The sequence below is a fragment of the Arvicanthis niloticus genome, chromosome X, assembly GCF_011762505.2.
Source record: "Arvicanthis niloticus isolate mArvNil1 chromosome X, mArvNil1.pat.X, whole genome shotgun sequence".
NCBI classification, from domain to species: domain Eukaryota; kingdom Metazoa; phylum Chordata; class Mammalia; order Rodentia; family Muridae; genus Arvicanthis; species Arvicanthis niloticus.
Genome location: NC_047679.1, coordinates 101,108,037 through 101,124,490, shown reverse-complemented (window position 1 = coordinate 101,124,490; position 16,454 = coordinate 101,108,037).

Below are 16,454 nucleotides of genomic sequence, written 5' to 3'. Positions count from 1 at the left end.
AAAAGTATGAAAGATCTGAGGTAGTCTATTATAACTGAATAGAATATAGGCTAGAATTGTTGAGGCCAAATGAGTGACAGGAGCAGTGCTGGTAATCAGAGATAAAGTTAGCGAGGCAATGGGGTCTGGGATTCATTCTGAGTGATTTGGGAAGCCATCTGAGATTTTCAGTAGGAAAGTATTCCGATTCAACTTAAATGTAAAGATTTAATTTTTATTTCTGGGGGGTGGTGGTGGTGGCTGTGGGTGTGTGTCTGTGTAGGCCAAAGGAGGTTATCATTTCCCCTGGTGCTGAGGTTATAGACAGTTGTAAACCACATAACATGAGTACTATGATCTTCTGGAGGAATAGCAAATGCCCTTAACTGTTGAGCTATCTCACCGGCCCCCAATTTACATTTAAATATTATCAAATTGCATTGAATTCAATTTCAAAGACTTCATAAAAAGATTATATTTTAAAATTAAAAAATAAGAGAAACAAAGAAACTAAGAAAAGCTTAATCTACTAAGATAAAGAAATGGTAAGAATTCTAATCAGAGAAAAAGAAGCTTTTAACTAGCTCTTGAACAATGTCAATGACAAATGATGATGACTGTGACTAGGATGCCCTCAGAGACTATTATCAGAGACAAACACAGGTACACAACATAGCAGTGGATAAATTAAGGTATTTTCAGAGAGATTAGATTTAGGTTAATTAACTGAATAGACTCTATTGACATCTATTATCATGCATTCCACTTTTCAAGAGTCTTGGATCTGAGTGATTAATATGGTTATTATAGTTGTAGTTGTCATAGTAATAAATGTGGTTGAGATCTAGAACTAGGACAGGGATACACATGAATGGTAAACATTTATGTATGGTAGACATTTGCCTGAAGCAAAAGAATATATTACTTATAATAGTGTTCTTTGCTATTTGTCTGAAAAATTCATACATATATACATACTCAACTTTTAATTTATCAAACACAACAAAATTTACTGACATAATTTATAACATATCTATATATGTATATATATATATATATCATATATTAATATGGCAAATCTGTATACAGTTCTTATAAAACAAAAATTCCAGTAAGATTTATGTTCAGGTAAATCTTATTTTGTACTGTAGCAGTTAACATGTATTGAATATTAGCCTCTGGTGTCTATTACTGGAGTCATTTTCCAAACATAAGATAATTCAATTTTAACCATTTTCATATATGTGTACAGATGTGTTTGGGGAATCTTCTACATTACTAGGTGTCCATATGTCTTTAAAAAAGAAGTCTTTAGTGTTATTTTCTTTCTCCTGTGTTCTCTGTTCTACTCTGCCCTCCCCTTCACCACTTCTATTATATCCATTTGCATTTCTTATTTACCCCTTTCTTTACTTCCTTCCCTTTTTCTTTCTCTTCTCTCATCCTTTCTCTTTTTTTTCTTTCTTGCTAATTATCTCCCACAAGATAACAAACCTAATACCTGAGGCTTTTAGACATACCACTTTGCTGTAACCTCAATTTATTCTCCTTTTAAGTTCATTAACTCAAGTGTTTTATTATAACTACAAGTTTGTTCTCTCTGTCTCTGACTCTCTTTGTTTCTCTCTGTCTTTCTCTGTCTCTGTCTATCTGTACCTCTATCTCTGTCTCTATCTCTATCTCCATCTCTATCTCTATCGCTATAGCATGTCCTGAAAAAAAAATAGTACTTAGTAACACATTTTGGAAAAAAAAAAATGATACTAAGATAAATTAAAGTGATAAAGTAATATAAAAGAATATATTATTTAAATAAACCTAAGTTTGATTTAGACTTTTACGTGTTAATAGTGTCATCCTTACCATTCCAAGATATCAGAGCAAGATTTTTAAATATTGGAACCATAAGTATAATTTTATATGTGACTCTTACCCCTAATAACGTTGAGCTAAGATTCTGCTATAAGTCATGTGTTATCATAATATATCAGAAAATTTTAATTTTTTGTAACAATAGCTTTAATTTTTCTGTTAAGTTCATGCACCTTGATGATTTGTTTACATTGAAGCATGTTTGTATAAAAGGGACACATTGTATTTTTCTTGTCACAATTTATTGCTTCTCCAACAAACATACTGTTTTATACTTTTATTTTTGTCTTTTGTCCTTTTTTTCCTTTTCCTTTCTTTTCTGGGGTCTTTAGATTTGCTGTATTCATGATGTTAGACTTATAAATTTGCAGGTATTTGGATGTATTTTCTCTCTTACTTTAAATAAGAGATGAAGATTAGTTTTAATTCTTCCAATGTTTTTAAACAGAATCCATGTCTACAATCATCTGGCCCTATATTTTTCATTGTTTTTAGAAGGTTTCACATTACTAATTCACTCCTTTCAGTTTTTAGGTGGCTATAACTTTCAATGTCTTATTGACCTCATATTAGAGTGGTGGATGTATGCTTCTAGGAATTGAAGCTGTATTTATCCAGTTTTTCAGGAAACAATTGGTCATTGATAATTTCTTGTGCTTTGAAATTTAAAGTTAGTTTATGTCTTTGACATTTTTCATATTCCTCTTATTGTTTGGGTAAGCTCTTTTTAATATAAACTTTTCTCTTTGTACTACTTTTGTCAGATAGCATGAGTTTGTGAATGCTTCATTTCTACATATATTTGACTCAAAAATAACTTTCTCTTTTGATCATTACTTTGAATTAGCACCAATAAAGCAAGTATCTTGTTTCAATGTTAGTTATAAAATATTATTCATTCATTTTGTTACTTATTTCTAATACAATTTTATTAGAATCAGAAAAAATATATTTGATATTATTTCAAACTTCTTCAAAAATTTTAACTTGTTTCATTGGCTAATAATTGTCTACTCTGAATAATGTTCTTTATGTACTTGGGAAAGTAAATGTATGTTGCCACTTGGCAGAATATCTCATAAACCTACCGAGGGCACATTTTGTTTAAAGTGTAGTTCTAGCCTGATATTGGCTAGTTGATTCTCTTTCTTTTATTTAACCTAAGTGTTAAAGTTTCCTATCACTTTATTTTTCCATTTGTACCTCTTTATGTAAATTTATTACTATGTATGCCTACATACTCTTATTCTAAACTAAGGCACATAAATATTTATTATTAACATATCTTTTTCTTGGACCCAATAGGATAGTAAACAGTTTTAATGCCAGCACACTCAAGGCAGAGGGAGAAGCAGAAGGAACTCTGTGAGTTTAGAAAAAAAAAAAGAACCACAGCATCTTTCATCCTGAGAACTAACTGAGGACAGGAAGAGACCCAGGTGCAGGGTATCTCTGGCACCCCAAATGAAAAACAAATCTAAAAATACCATTTATTCTTTATTTCTTTGATTCCCCCTTCTCCAGTTGAGACTATTTTGAAGCGCAAATGATTCCTTAGGTAGCAAAGAGTCTTAGAAGGCTCCTGAAGAATTCATAGTGAGAGTAGATGAATCCCTCAGACATAGCTAATTTTTAGCTGAGTAGCTGGTTTGAATGATGTGAACAGGGCATGGGCTTTGCCTTCTTCTATTACATAACTTCTCTTTTACTTCAGGTTTTGCTTCACAAGAAGGGGCAGGGAAAACAGAAGACCAGATTTTTTCCTCAGCTTCCTTTGTCTTGAATACCTAAAACCCCATGTTCATCTTATTCCCACTGCCACTGGCCCTCTGAGTCTCTGAAATGGTGCATAAACAAGCCAAACCGCCACCAGGATTGGGTTTAATGAGATCTGAAAGATGGGTGACTCATCTTTGTCTCAGTATGCTTTGTATTGCTAGTGTCTGGCCTGCTGTCTGGCATACAATACAGTAAGGATTCCACCTACGCCCTGAGTTCCCTCACCTCTGTCTCCATGGCAGATCTGCCCCCAGTGGCTATCTCTTCACCACATGTTGCTATCTTTACTGAACTCCATTCTGGGGCAAAGAAACCATCTGTTTCTTTCTTTAAGGAACTACTTTTCTCATGCCCCTCCCAAGAGGATGTTTCTGTATGACCCACCCACCAGTTCCATAGAGCGCTTCAGAAGACAGTTTTCTTCTAGCACTTTCTTCTCTGGCAGACTCTATCCTTCCTCATCACTACAATTAATCTTTTTTCCCTTTAACACAATAAGTTTGAGACTTTCACAGACCATCCATGCAATTGTTTTCTAACATGTAAAGGTGTTTTGTCTGCATGCATGTCTGTGCACCACCATGCATGGTCTCGTATCTATGGAGGGGAGAGGATGACAGTAGCTCCCCTAAAGCTGAAGGTACAGACAGTTATAAGGCCTGAGGTGGGTGCTGGGAATTGAACCTGGGTCCTCTTGGAGAATAACCAGTATTCTGGGAGAATAACCATTAAGCCATCTCTGCAGCTTTATCCATACTGTTTTAACCATGGAGCCTACAGACCTCCAAGGAACCCATGGATAGACTTTAGAGAATCTACAAACTTGCACAGAAACAAAACAAAATACATCTCTAACTGAAATTTTCTAGGTATAGTACTGTCACTTGCCTGTAGGTAGATCCTTGAAAGTTCAAAACCATCCTGGTCTACATAGTAAATTCCAAGCCAACCAGCTTGGCATAATGAGAGCTTGTCTCAAAAAGAAAATCTTAAAATACTTATCATTTTGTAGCCAATTTGTTTCTTGTATCAGTTTTATTGTCTTTTGTGTAAGCATTTCCACCTTTCCTATCTTTTAGTTACAAATCACATAAAAAGCTTGTCAATTGCTTTAGTTCAGCCTGTGCATATCTCATGAATATAAATATATTCTCTTCTTAAAAAGTACAGAGAATTACCTTGTCTTTGTCAATTAAGTTGCTGTTCAATGGTAAATATAATTTCTTCCATTGAATTAAATTTTTGAAGGGTAATGAGGTACTATTTCCATTTTGTTATTTTGTGTTTGTTTTATAGATCTCCTATGCTTTCATTCCTGCCAGGCTGTGGATGGAACACAGGAAAGTCCACACATTTGGAAAGCTCCCTACCACTGGGCTGTATCTTCATTCTTTGCATACTATTTATTTTTCTTTTTATCTCTTGCCCTGTGCCTGTGTGATTAGATAATATTTCATGGTAATATTTTCTTTCACGTGTGCAATTGTGTGTTACAGGCTTTTTTCCATCATTAACAGTCTTAAATGAAAAATTATAAGATGACAATATTTTAACATTGTTACAATGAAACTTCAATTGAATACAAAACTTTACAGTTTATCTTTCCCCTATTTATAGCTTTCAATTTTTATATTTTAAGCATTTCTAAATTTAGGTATATTCTGTTTTATAACTCAAGTTTCTTTAAGATTAATATTTTAAATTATTCATTAGAAAGTTTACAGAGTTTCATTGCATTACAGTCAATACTAGAGATTGAATTTTTTCTTTGCTGGCATCATGTTATCCTAGTTCTTTGTTAACTTTAATACCTTACACCTCAGCCTGTTCATTTAAAGAATGTCATTTCTTTCAGTGTCTGCACACTGGGTTTGGTAGGCAAAATTTCTTCATTTTCTAGGCTAGCTTTAGATTCTGAGTGGGCCAAGTTTCAGATCCATCAAAAGAAAATTCAGTGCTGAATTCTATGGATCAGTGATTATGACTTTGGGTGACTGGGTTTCCAGTTAATGCCCACATAATATTTGGAGAACATTTTCCATACATTTTTCTGTTTTCAATAAACAACCCATGTAGTTTAGCCATTGTAGCTCCATTGGTCATTGGTATTCTGGATAAATTCAGAAAGAATCAGAAATTGCTATGTATTCACCAAATTCACCAGAGAAATTATATATATATATATATATATATATATATATATATATATATATATATATATGTGTGTGTGTGTGTGTGTGTGTGTGTGTGTTTACACACATACATATATATGATCAAATGATTATGGGTAACAAAATATAGGTAAGGATATAAATATAAAATTTTAGTGGTGATTGTTTATCTCTTAAGTGGTCTCCATGTATATCCTTTTATAAATAAAGTCAATATAATGAACTTAGTTCCTATGTAATTGTGATGATTCCAAATAAATATACACCAGTTGTTTGTGCAAAGTATTTTAAACTACAGAGTTCAGTGCAGCTTTCCATGGATGGAATTGCTATTTAGACTCTGTCTAGATCCTTGTGTAAATGAAATTGATTAGACTTTAAAGGAGATACAGGAAGTGGCTTTTCTACAACCATCAAACTTCCAACACCCGGTGTCATTTAAAGTCAGCTCTACTCACTTACTCTTTAATAAAATAATATAATTGGGGCTACTTTGTAAGCACAATATTGCCAAATAAAGTGGAGCTTAAAATTATAGTTTATCAAATCCAACTATAATGATAACAATAGTTTTGGTAATTAATAATTGAAAAACTTCTTGAATACTTATATTTGAAATTCCATTCTTAGAGCTTGCTATTTATTAACTGCCACAAACCGACTCTATTAAGTATGTTATTGTTATTAATAGTTCTTTATAGATAGGTAAATGGGACTAATAGTAAATGAGACTAAATAAATAGTTGAAATAATTTACCCATGGTCACAGGGATAGTTATTACACAAAGCTTTGATTTTAGCATGGCTTAAATCTTGAACAGTATTCTCTCCTGCCAGTGACTGCTCAAAAGACTTGATTTGTCCTACTTCACTGCTTGAGTATTATACAGTAATATATATTGGCCCAAAAGTCTGTTGTTTTTTTCTTTACAAATATACAAGTTAAATGTACTTAAACCACACCCCAAATCCAAAATATAAACTTTTTGAATGATAACATGCCACAAGTAGAAAATTCCACACTGTAAATATTTATGTTTAACAAGCAGTATTATATGCAAATTATTTTCAGATTGTATTTAAGGTATACATGAAACAAAATAATTTTATGACTAGACTTGTGTTTCTTCCCAAAGATACATTTCTGTGTATCTCTATGTCTTTCTCTCTGTCTCTCTGTTTCTCTCTTCCTTTCTACCCCCTCTCAGAAATATGGACATTCAGTTTCAAGTATTAAAAATTTAATCAGTCACAAATGATATTTTAAATACACACACACACACACACACACATATATATACATATATATGTATATATGTATATATACATATGTATATATACATATATACATATACATATATATACTTTTGGTTTGTGTATCAATTTTGCATGTTTTGGGTACCCATGAAATCCAGAAGAGGGTGCCTGATCCTTTAGAATAGATATCACAGATGCTTAAGAGCCACCCATTTTGGATGCTGAGAACAGCATTGAGGTCCTCTGGAAGAGCAGTATGCATATTTAAACACAGAGTCACTTCTTCCTCCCAAAACTAATAACATGAAAATTTTATAGCAGCATAGTTTGATCCAGATGCCAAAATAAAACTGGAAAGTTTACTTAAGATCTTATGTGTTAAGACTTATAAACAAATGAATTAATTGTGAATCTATCTAACCAGTACTTCTAAAACTGGAATATATATGTCAACACAAATTGTTATTATATATAGTCAGTGTCATTGGATTTGGAAATTTTAATATTCTTTATTCAAATATTCCACTGTATGGCATGAGACCACTCAATGAGATGGAGTAAATCTCCATGTTAGGAACATATTTAACATTTTCAAAACAGCTGTTTAAGGGGATGTTATCTAATGCTAGATAACTTTCTTTACATTCACATTGTTTTTAATTTTTAAAATTAAAATTTAATAAATTTTTATAATTTAAATTTAAAATAAAATTTAAATTTAATTTTTAAAATTTTAAAATTAAAAAGCAGTATATGTAGGGGAGGATGGCCTTGTTGGGCATAGGTGGGAGACAAGGTCAATGGTACCCTGAAGGCTGAAAACTGGGGGGGGGGGGATCTGAGGGTGGGGAGGGGGGCTGGGGTAGGTGGATAAACACCTTCATAGAAGCAGGAGGAGGGAAGATGGGATAAGGGGTTCCTGGGTGGTGGGGGAAATATGGTAAGGGGATAAAATTTGAAATGTAAATATTATATCCAATAAAAGAGGGGAAAAAATAGAAAAGCAGGTAGAACCAACATTCTTAATAAAATGTCAGCCCTCTTAAAAAAAAACTATCTTGATACTAAAAGTTGTTTTGAGAATTGTATATTGCAGAATGATCAGCCTTGGTGTATCTACTCAACAAGCAAGCTGGGCAGACCTGCTCAAACCACTGAGGTCCGGGAATTCCATCTAAAGGCAGCGAAGACACAGCATCAGAGGATTGTCAATTTGCTCTCCCCCCCCACTCCTCTTCTAATATCTCAACGCCCATAATCAGCTTGAAGAAGCTAATGAAGAGTCAGCGCCCCTATTCCCTGGGCTTGGGGACTAAGGTGGTAAATGTTGGGCTGTCTCTCTAGGGAAAAGTAGTGGTTTTGTCGGAATAGAGAGGATTAGCTAGGGTTTATTGCATAGCCATAACTTATTAGTAGAAATCTGTATAGTTAATATCAAGATGAAGATATAAATTCTTAAATGGCACCAATTTACTTTGTTTACAAATTTTAAGGTTTTCATTGGCATGAGCTTCTTAGTGATATAAGAGTGAGATGAATATTGTTACTCTCATAGGCATTGTACCAGTATAACACATTTAGGAATACAAAACTTAGACTCAGTCCTTCTTTAACTTTTTTAACTGATTTGAGATGGTCAGCCTGTGAGTTAAAGGACTATAGCAAATTCATGACTTGGAGTTTATTATAAGGGTGTTCTCTATGTTTTATTTAGAAATAGCTGAGTGGAGTTAACAGGCAACAGTCCAGATTACCTTACATGGATAGCTGGTTTTCAAAACATCAGAAATCCTTAGAATTGACATGACAAACATTTCAGTATTAATGTTCATTTTCATTAGAGACCTGTCTGCTTCGGACAGCTTCCTATGCTAAATTCTAAGAAGAAATTGAGCATCCTTGGAGTTACTCCAGTTGTGGTGAGACAGCCACTAGGCAAGAATTGCCACTTTCCTTCTACAGACAAATTACTGTCCAGAAAAGGACACACTTGCAGAATAGTCGACTGATTATATCTGCCTAGACAGAGTAATCAGCCCTTAATAATTCTGCAGCACTAAGGTCTGTCAGATGATCCTGGGCCAGAAGGCAGAAGAACAGATGCTCCAACGTTTTGAAGTAGAGCGAGTGTCCAGATGTTCAGAGGTCTCTATAAATTGGCTAAGTTTTAGAAGCTATGCTTTGTGCTTCCCACAATTATAGTCAACTCAGTCATTCTGGATTTCTGATGGGGTTGAAAACTTATAGCTATTTACTTTGAGAGAAAAGATCTGAGTGTATGGTCATCAGCTGACATTCATCCTAAAGCCAAGGAAAAAGCCAGGTTCAGAACTAAGTGTTTTAGTTAGGATAGATGACAGAGGTGCTGGTTAGTCAACAAAAGGATGGACTGGGTATTAGGACTATCTTGTACCTCACTGGTACAAATAGGCATAATTATGCTCTAATTGTATTTTGAGAGAAAAGTTTCCTTTTAACAGGAAGGGTGATGTGTAGGAGGAGCTAAGGTGGGAGGAGTACTGAGAGGAAGAAAAGGAGTAAGAAGAGGAGAAGAAGAAGGAGAGGAGAAGCTAGGTGATGAAAGAGAGATAGAGGGGGGAGACAGGGAAGCAGATGTTCATGTATCTCCACCAGTCAAAGATAGTTGATATATCTAGGTTGGGTAGTGGGGTACACCTCTGATTGAACAATACCAAACTTATAAAGCCTATGATTAACATTTCTTAAAAAAATGTATAAATGCAAAATGAAAAGGGGGCATGGGATAGGGGTTTTCCTAAGGGGGGGGACTGGGGGAACGGGATGGTATCTGAAGTGTAAATGAAAGATCTAAAAAAAAAATTTTTTTTTTCAAAAAAAATGTATAAATGCAAAAAGGAAAAGGGGGCATGGCATAGGGGTTTCCTAAGGGGGGTGGGAGGGGAATGGGGATAGGGGATGCCATCTGAAGTATAAATAAAATATCTAATAAAAAAAAGAAAAGAAATGGAAAAAAATAAATAAATAAATAAAAATTCTTCCATGCAAAAAAAAGAAAAAAAATTGTAGTTTTGAGATTTATATTATAATTATGTTGTTTCTCTTTCCCCTTTCATCTTCCAAACCTTCCTATATACTTTTCCTTTCTACCCCTCAAATGCATTGGCTTCTTTCTCATTAATTATTATACATACATATATGAATATCTATATTCAAATATACTCCAAAATGAATAAATAAAAGTTGCTTGGTCTGTATATGCTACTTGCATATATATTTTCAGAACCAACAATTTGGTATTAGGTGCATCTTACTAGGTAAGATTATTCCTCCAACTCTCAATTTTCCTTAATTGTCTACAATTCTTTGCGTAGGATGTGGCCTTATTAGCATTTTTCTCTTCTTTCTATTATGTATATTGGTATTGTCAGCACATGGATAAGTAGTCATTTTGTGAGACTTATATTTGCAGCTTCAGATATTCCTAGGAGATACAATCTCACAGTAAACTACTTAATTTTCTTCTGGCTCTCTCAACCTGTCTACCTCATCTTCTACAATAATCTCACAACCTTAGATGCAGAAGTTGTATTGGAGATTTTTTCTATTAGGACTAGGTTCCACATCTACACATTGTGATTTATAGTAGTTGTTTGCCATGGCCTCTCTCTGTTGCAAAGAGAAGTTTCCATAAAATGCACTTTAATAATTTGTTTTATACTTAAAATAAGTATTTATGTGGTAGCTCTATTTTTGACATCTTGAAAAGCTTCCACACTAATTTTCATCGTGGATGCACTAGTATATACACTCACCAGCAGTGAATACTTGTTCCTCTTTCTCAACATAAATGCTAACATCTGTTGCCATTAGGTAAAGGCTGAAGGAAGTTGAGGAGGAGGGTGACCCTATAGGAAGACCAGCAGTCTCAACTAATTCGGACCCCTGAGATCTGTCAAACACTGAGCCACCAACCAGGAAGCATATTCCATCTGATATGAGGCCCCACAACATACATGGCAGAGAACTACCTGATCTGGCCTCAATGACAGAAGATGATGCACCTACCCTTAAGAGACTTTGGGGTCTCAGGGAGTGGGGAGGCCTTATCTTTTAAACATTAGTTTATTTTTTAAAGAATGTAAATACATGAGAAATATATTTATATCATTTAAAGCCTACCTCTCTGTCCTCCAATGCCTTTTGTATCTACACCATTCCAAGTTCCTGACATCTTTAAATACACACACACACACACACACACACACACACACACACACACACATATATATATAACACACACACACACACACACACACACATATATATATATATATATATCTATATATATATATGCAACACTAAATGCACCCAGTAGTGTATGTGTGTGTGTGTGTGTGTGTGTGTGTGTGTGTGTGTGTGTGTGTGTGTGTTTAGGGCTGAAGGGTTTATCATTTGAGACATAATCATCAGAGCACTCATACCTGGAGAATATTATGTCAGTGCCAGTAATTACCTACAGTTCTTAGGAATGGGAGTCAGTCTCAACTTATTCAAGAAATCTCCCCATTCATTGTGGCATTTCAGGTGGTTTTGTCATTTTTTGGGTCTTGGTTAGACAACCATATCATTGATACTTCATGGACATAATTTCCCTGTCATATAAAGAAGAATTACTCAGTATTGTCCTGATACTTGGCTTCTTACAATCTTGTTTATGTTTTAGCTGTAATTTCCATTGAGGATTAGGATTGTTTTCTAGATGTATCAGTGGAAGCTGGGCATAACGTTGTCAGTTGTTCTCTGCATTTTGGCAAGCTGTGAATTTTCATAATAATATCCATCTACTAAGTAATGCTTCTTTGAATAGCTCCAGCTCTTTGTGGATATAAAAATAAATGTGCAGAATATCATTAGAAATTATCCTGGTCAAGAAAGCACATGCCTCACTTTTTCTTTTGTTAGTTTTCTTGATATTTAGAGTTTTGTTTTGCTTTGGTTTTTTTTTGTTTTTAAGTCCATTGTATGTATGAATATTAAGCCTGTGTCACATATATGACTGGTCAGCATTCTTCCCATTCTATAATAGACATCTACACAAAAATGAAGGTGTCCTTAATGCAAATGTTTTAGTTAAAACATTTCTTGCCCTTCCACCCCTCACCTGGGCCTTCAGCAGACACCCACCTGGTCTGCTCCTATGTAGACCCCAGATCCTGAGACATCCTAGAGGGACTGCTGAACCCAGAGTGGCAGGTAAGAACACTCACACATTGCTCTCAGCCCACCCCAGATCCATAACTGGGTGCAAGCAGCCCAGGTTTCAGCAGACACCAAAACTCCACTCCTGTGGAACACCACACCCCTTCTGCCTCTTGACTGGGCCTGCTGCCTTCAGCAGAAACCCACCTGGTCTGCCCCTGTGTGGACACCAGATCCCTAGACATCCTAGAGAGACCACTGAACCCAGAGTGGTAGACAACTGCCTGGTCTGCTCCTGTGTGGAAACCAGATACCACGACATCTTGGAGAAGACACTGCACCCAGAGAAGCAGACACCTACTGGTCTTCCACCATGGAGACACCATATCCTGAGACATCTTAGAGGAGCCACTGTACTCAAAGCAACTGGAGCTCAGGGTTAAAAGATCACAGAGACATTTGGACCCTGAAGAGTTCAGACACAAGCAAGATAATTGGAAAGGCAGGCTCTAGTCAGAGACAGTGAGTGCAGGCAGCACTAGAGATAACCGCATGTTGAAAGGCAAGCACAAGAACTTAAGCAAAAGAATCCAAAGTTACGTGGCATCATCAGAACCCAGTTCTCCCATCATAGCAAGCCCTGACTGGAAACACTGGAAAAGCAAGGTTCAGAATTAAAATCACTTCTCATGATGATGATAGAGGACTTTAAGAAGGACATTAATAACACTCTCAAAGAATTTAAGGAGAACACAGGCAGACAGGTAGAAGCCCTTAAAGAGGAAACACAAAAATCTCTTAAAGAACTGCAAGAAAACATAACCAAACAGGTGAAGGAATTAAACAAAACCATCCAGGATCTAAAAATGGAAGTAGAAACAATAAAGAAATCACAAAAAAGACTACCCCGGAGATAGAAAACGTAGGAAAAAGATCAGGAGTCATAGACACAAGTATCACCAACAGAATAAAAGAGATAGAAGAGAGAATCTCATGTGCAGAAGATACCATGGAAAACATTGACACAACTGTCAAAGAAAATGCAAAATGCAAAAAGCTACTACCCAAAACATCTAGAAAATCCAAGACACAATGAGAAGACCAAACCTAAGGATAATAGGTATAGATGAGGGTGAAGACTCCCAACTTAAAGGACCAGTAAATATCTTCAACATATTTCCTCTATAACAAAAATTATAGAGGAAAACGTCCGTAACCTACAGAAAGAGTTTTCAATATATATACAAGAAGCCTACAGAACTATAAATAGCCTAGACAGAAAAAAAAATACCTCCCACCACATAATAATCAAAACATCAAATGTAGAAAACAAAGAAATATTGGCTAAGGTCTTATTTTAAGCTCTTCACAAAAGAATTTATATCTCTGTTTAATATTCTCAAGAGAGATGCAAATCCTAATTTTTCTCAACAATTAATTGACAAAAGAGGAGTAATATTACAAAAAGTTGAAGAAGCTCTCATTAATTGATATATAGATTGATTAATTTTTGGCTGTTTTACAATAGTCTTTTGATAAAGAGATTATTAATAAAGAATTATATTTCTTTAAATAGTGTCTTCATGACTCTCTGAGGGTGGAAGAAGCATGCCTTGTTACTCTTAACTTTCTAAAACTGAAATGTCATGGCAAATCTGCAGCTGATTGCCTCTGTCATTGCTGAGACCAATAAAAACTATGCCACAACTATGTGGAAGAACCCTCTTACCCTTAGATGGAATGGCCAAGACCCAGTTCCTATATGGGGCCGAGGATTGATATGCCTGCTTGATACCACAGAAGGCACAGCTAAGTGGCTGCCAAAAAGATTAATGAATTAAATAGATACCCCCCACAAGACCAGGCCCAATTATAAATAAGATGAATAACAATTGACATCCAGGGGAGAGAAATTTTCCCTGAGAACTCCCTTCTTTTTTCTTTTCCAGGTAAAAATCACCCGTGGTGATATCTGCTGTTAGGAGTTCTAATCCTGATGCTGGCCTCAGGATTTCTACTACTCAGACCTCTGATGGGCCTTTGACAAGGACATCAAACAGCTATAGATTGACATCACTAATCTGAAGAAATCCCTCATTTCGCTGTCTGATGCGATCCCCCCAAATTGCAAAGGACTTTATTGGACTTGATTTTTTCTTTTACAATAGAAAAGACTGTGTACAGCTCTAGACTTTGTACAGCCCTTAAAGAAGAATGCTGCTTTTACATAGACAAAACAAGGATGATTAAAGAGAGCATGAAAAAGGCCAGAGAAGGTCTTGAGAAAAGAGAGAGAGAGAAAGAAAGAAAAATGAAAGCTTGTACAAGAATTGGTCTTCAACCTCTCCATGATTGTTAACCCTACTTCCTTCCATCTTGGGATCATTAATTGGGTTATTTTTACTTATTTCCTTTGGTTCCTGGGTCTTAAATAGGCTGACTAACTTTGTGAAACAATAGATAGATAACCTGATAACAAAATCTATTCAGAAGCATTATCATAAGTTAGTTATGAAGGATCACAAGACTCTAGATGAGGCTGTTACTCTATCCAGGGTGCTCCCAAGTCTCATCTCCACCCAACTTAAAGAGGGGACTTCTACCCCTAGACCAAGCAGAGAGGGGCCACCCAGAACCCCCTCTGTCTGGCGATCTGAATTCTTGCTTAGGCTGGGAGGCTAAGCACTGCAAGGGAATATAAATAAAAGTTAAAAATATGCTTCTGGATTCCCTGAGGGACAAGCCTGACTGCATAGGGGTTGATGTCAAAAGAATTCCCTCTCCAGGAAAAATACATCTGGACAGGTATGGCCCTCATGCCTCACTGGACAAAGACAGGAGGTCTGGCCCAATTACAAGGTCCCCTTTAATTACTGGAGGTTAGGCCTCTATCCCTACCTTGGCAAGATTAAAATCACCACAGCCCTTCTATACTTGGAGAAGGGAGGAGATGTCAGGGGCAGCCCTGCTTATACACTGAAGGCCTAAAATCAGCCATAAGCCTAAAATCAGCAATAGGCCTGACATTCATGTCTGCTAACACAAAGTCTTGAGTCTTTATGGAAAAACACTGAAACATATGGCTTTACACTATTGTAAACAGGCAGCTTTTGTGGAAATCTACCAGCCTGAGTAGTCATATATTTTGTAAATAGGCAGCTTTTGCAGATAGTACCAAATTAGATAAGGACAAGTGAATCATAGGCACAGTCATAGTGACCTGACCCCTGAACCTTCATCCAGCTGATACCCTGTTCTGAAAGATATATATACTCCCCCTGAATACCTATGCTCCTGTGTCATCCTGTTACCCACATCCTGCATTTTCATGTTTATAACCCCTGTGTTAAAAAGTAAAAATTATGATTTGATAATAAAAAAAGAAAAAGAAAAAAGAAATTACACACAGTGTCCCCCTGGCTCTGCTGACTTAGCTCCTGAAAATCCATTTTCTTGTTCTCAGAAATACTTTGAATTACAAAACGTTAATTTGGTTTGTGTTAGTATGCTGGGTCAAATAATTTTTATTGATTTCATTTTAAACTTCAAAGTTTGTAATGAGTTAAAATGTCCTTCAACATAATTATAGGTCATATTTATTTTCATATTGTAAAATGCTAGTTAATCTGTTGAACATTTTAAAAAACTGGATTCCTTTTTGAGAATTTTATATATGAGCACTGTATTTACATAATTTTCCCCTTTCTCTTCTTCCTCCCACTCTTCCCAATCCCCCATACTTTTTAAATACATCTTATTATTCAATTATTGTTTATATATGTACAGATGTAAAAATATATATGTATATACAAATAGTGATAAATAAAGTGTTTTGGAAAAAAAGAAAAAATACAAAAAGCAATAAGGGAAAAAGGAAAGTAACATATAAAGGCCAACCTATAAGAATTACACCAGACTTCTCACCAAGGAGAAACACCAGATGATCCTGGACTGATATCATAGAGACCCTAAGAGAACATAAATGCCAGCCCAGAATACTATATCCAGCAAAACTCTAAATCAATATTGGTGGAGAAACCAAGATATTCCACGACAAAACTAAATTTACATAATATCTTACCACTAATCCAGCACTTCAAAGGATGTTGGCAGAAAACTCCAACACAAGGAGGGATACTATAACCTAGAAAAATGAAGAAAGTAATCTTCCAACAACCCCAAAATAACATAACTACAAAACATAATTCTATCTCC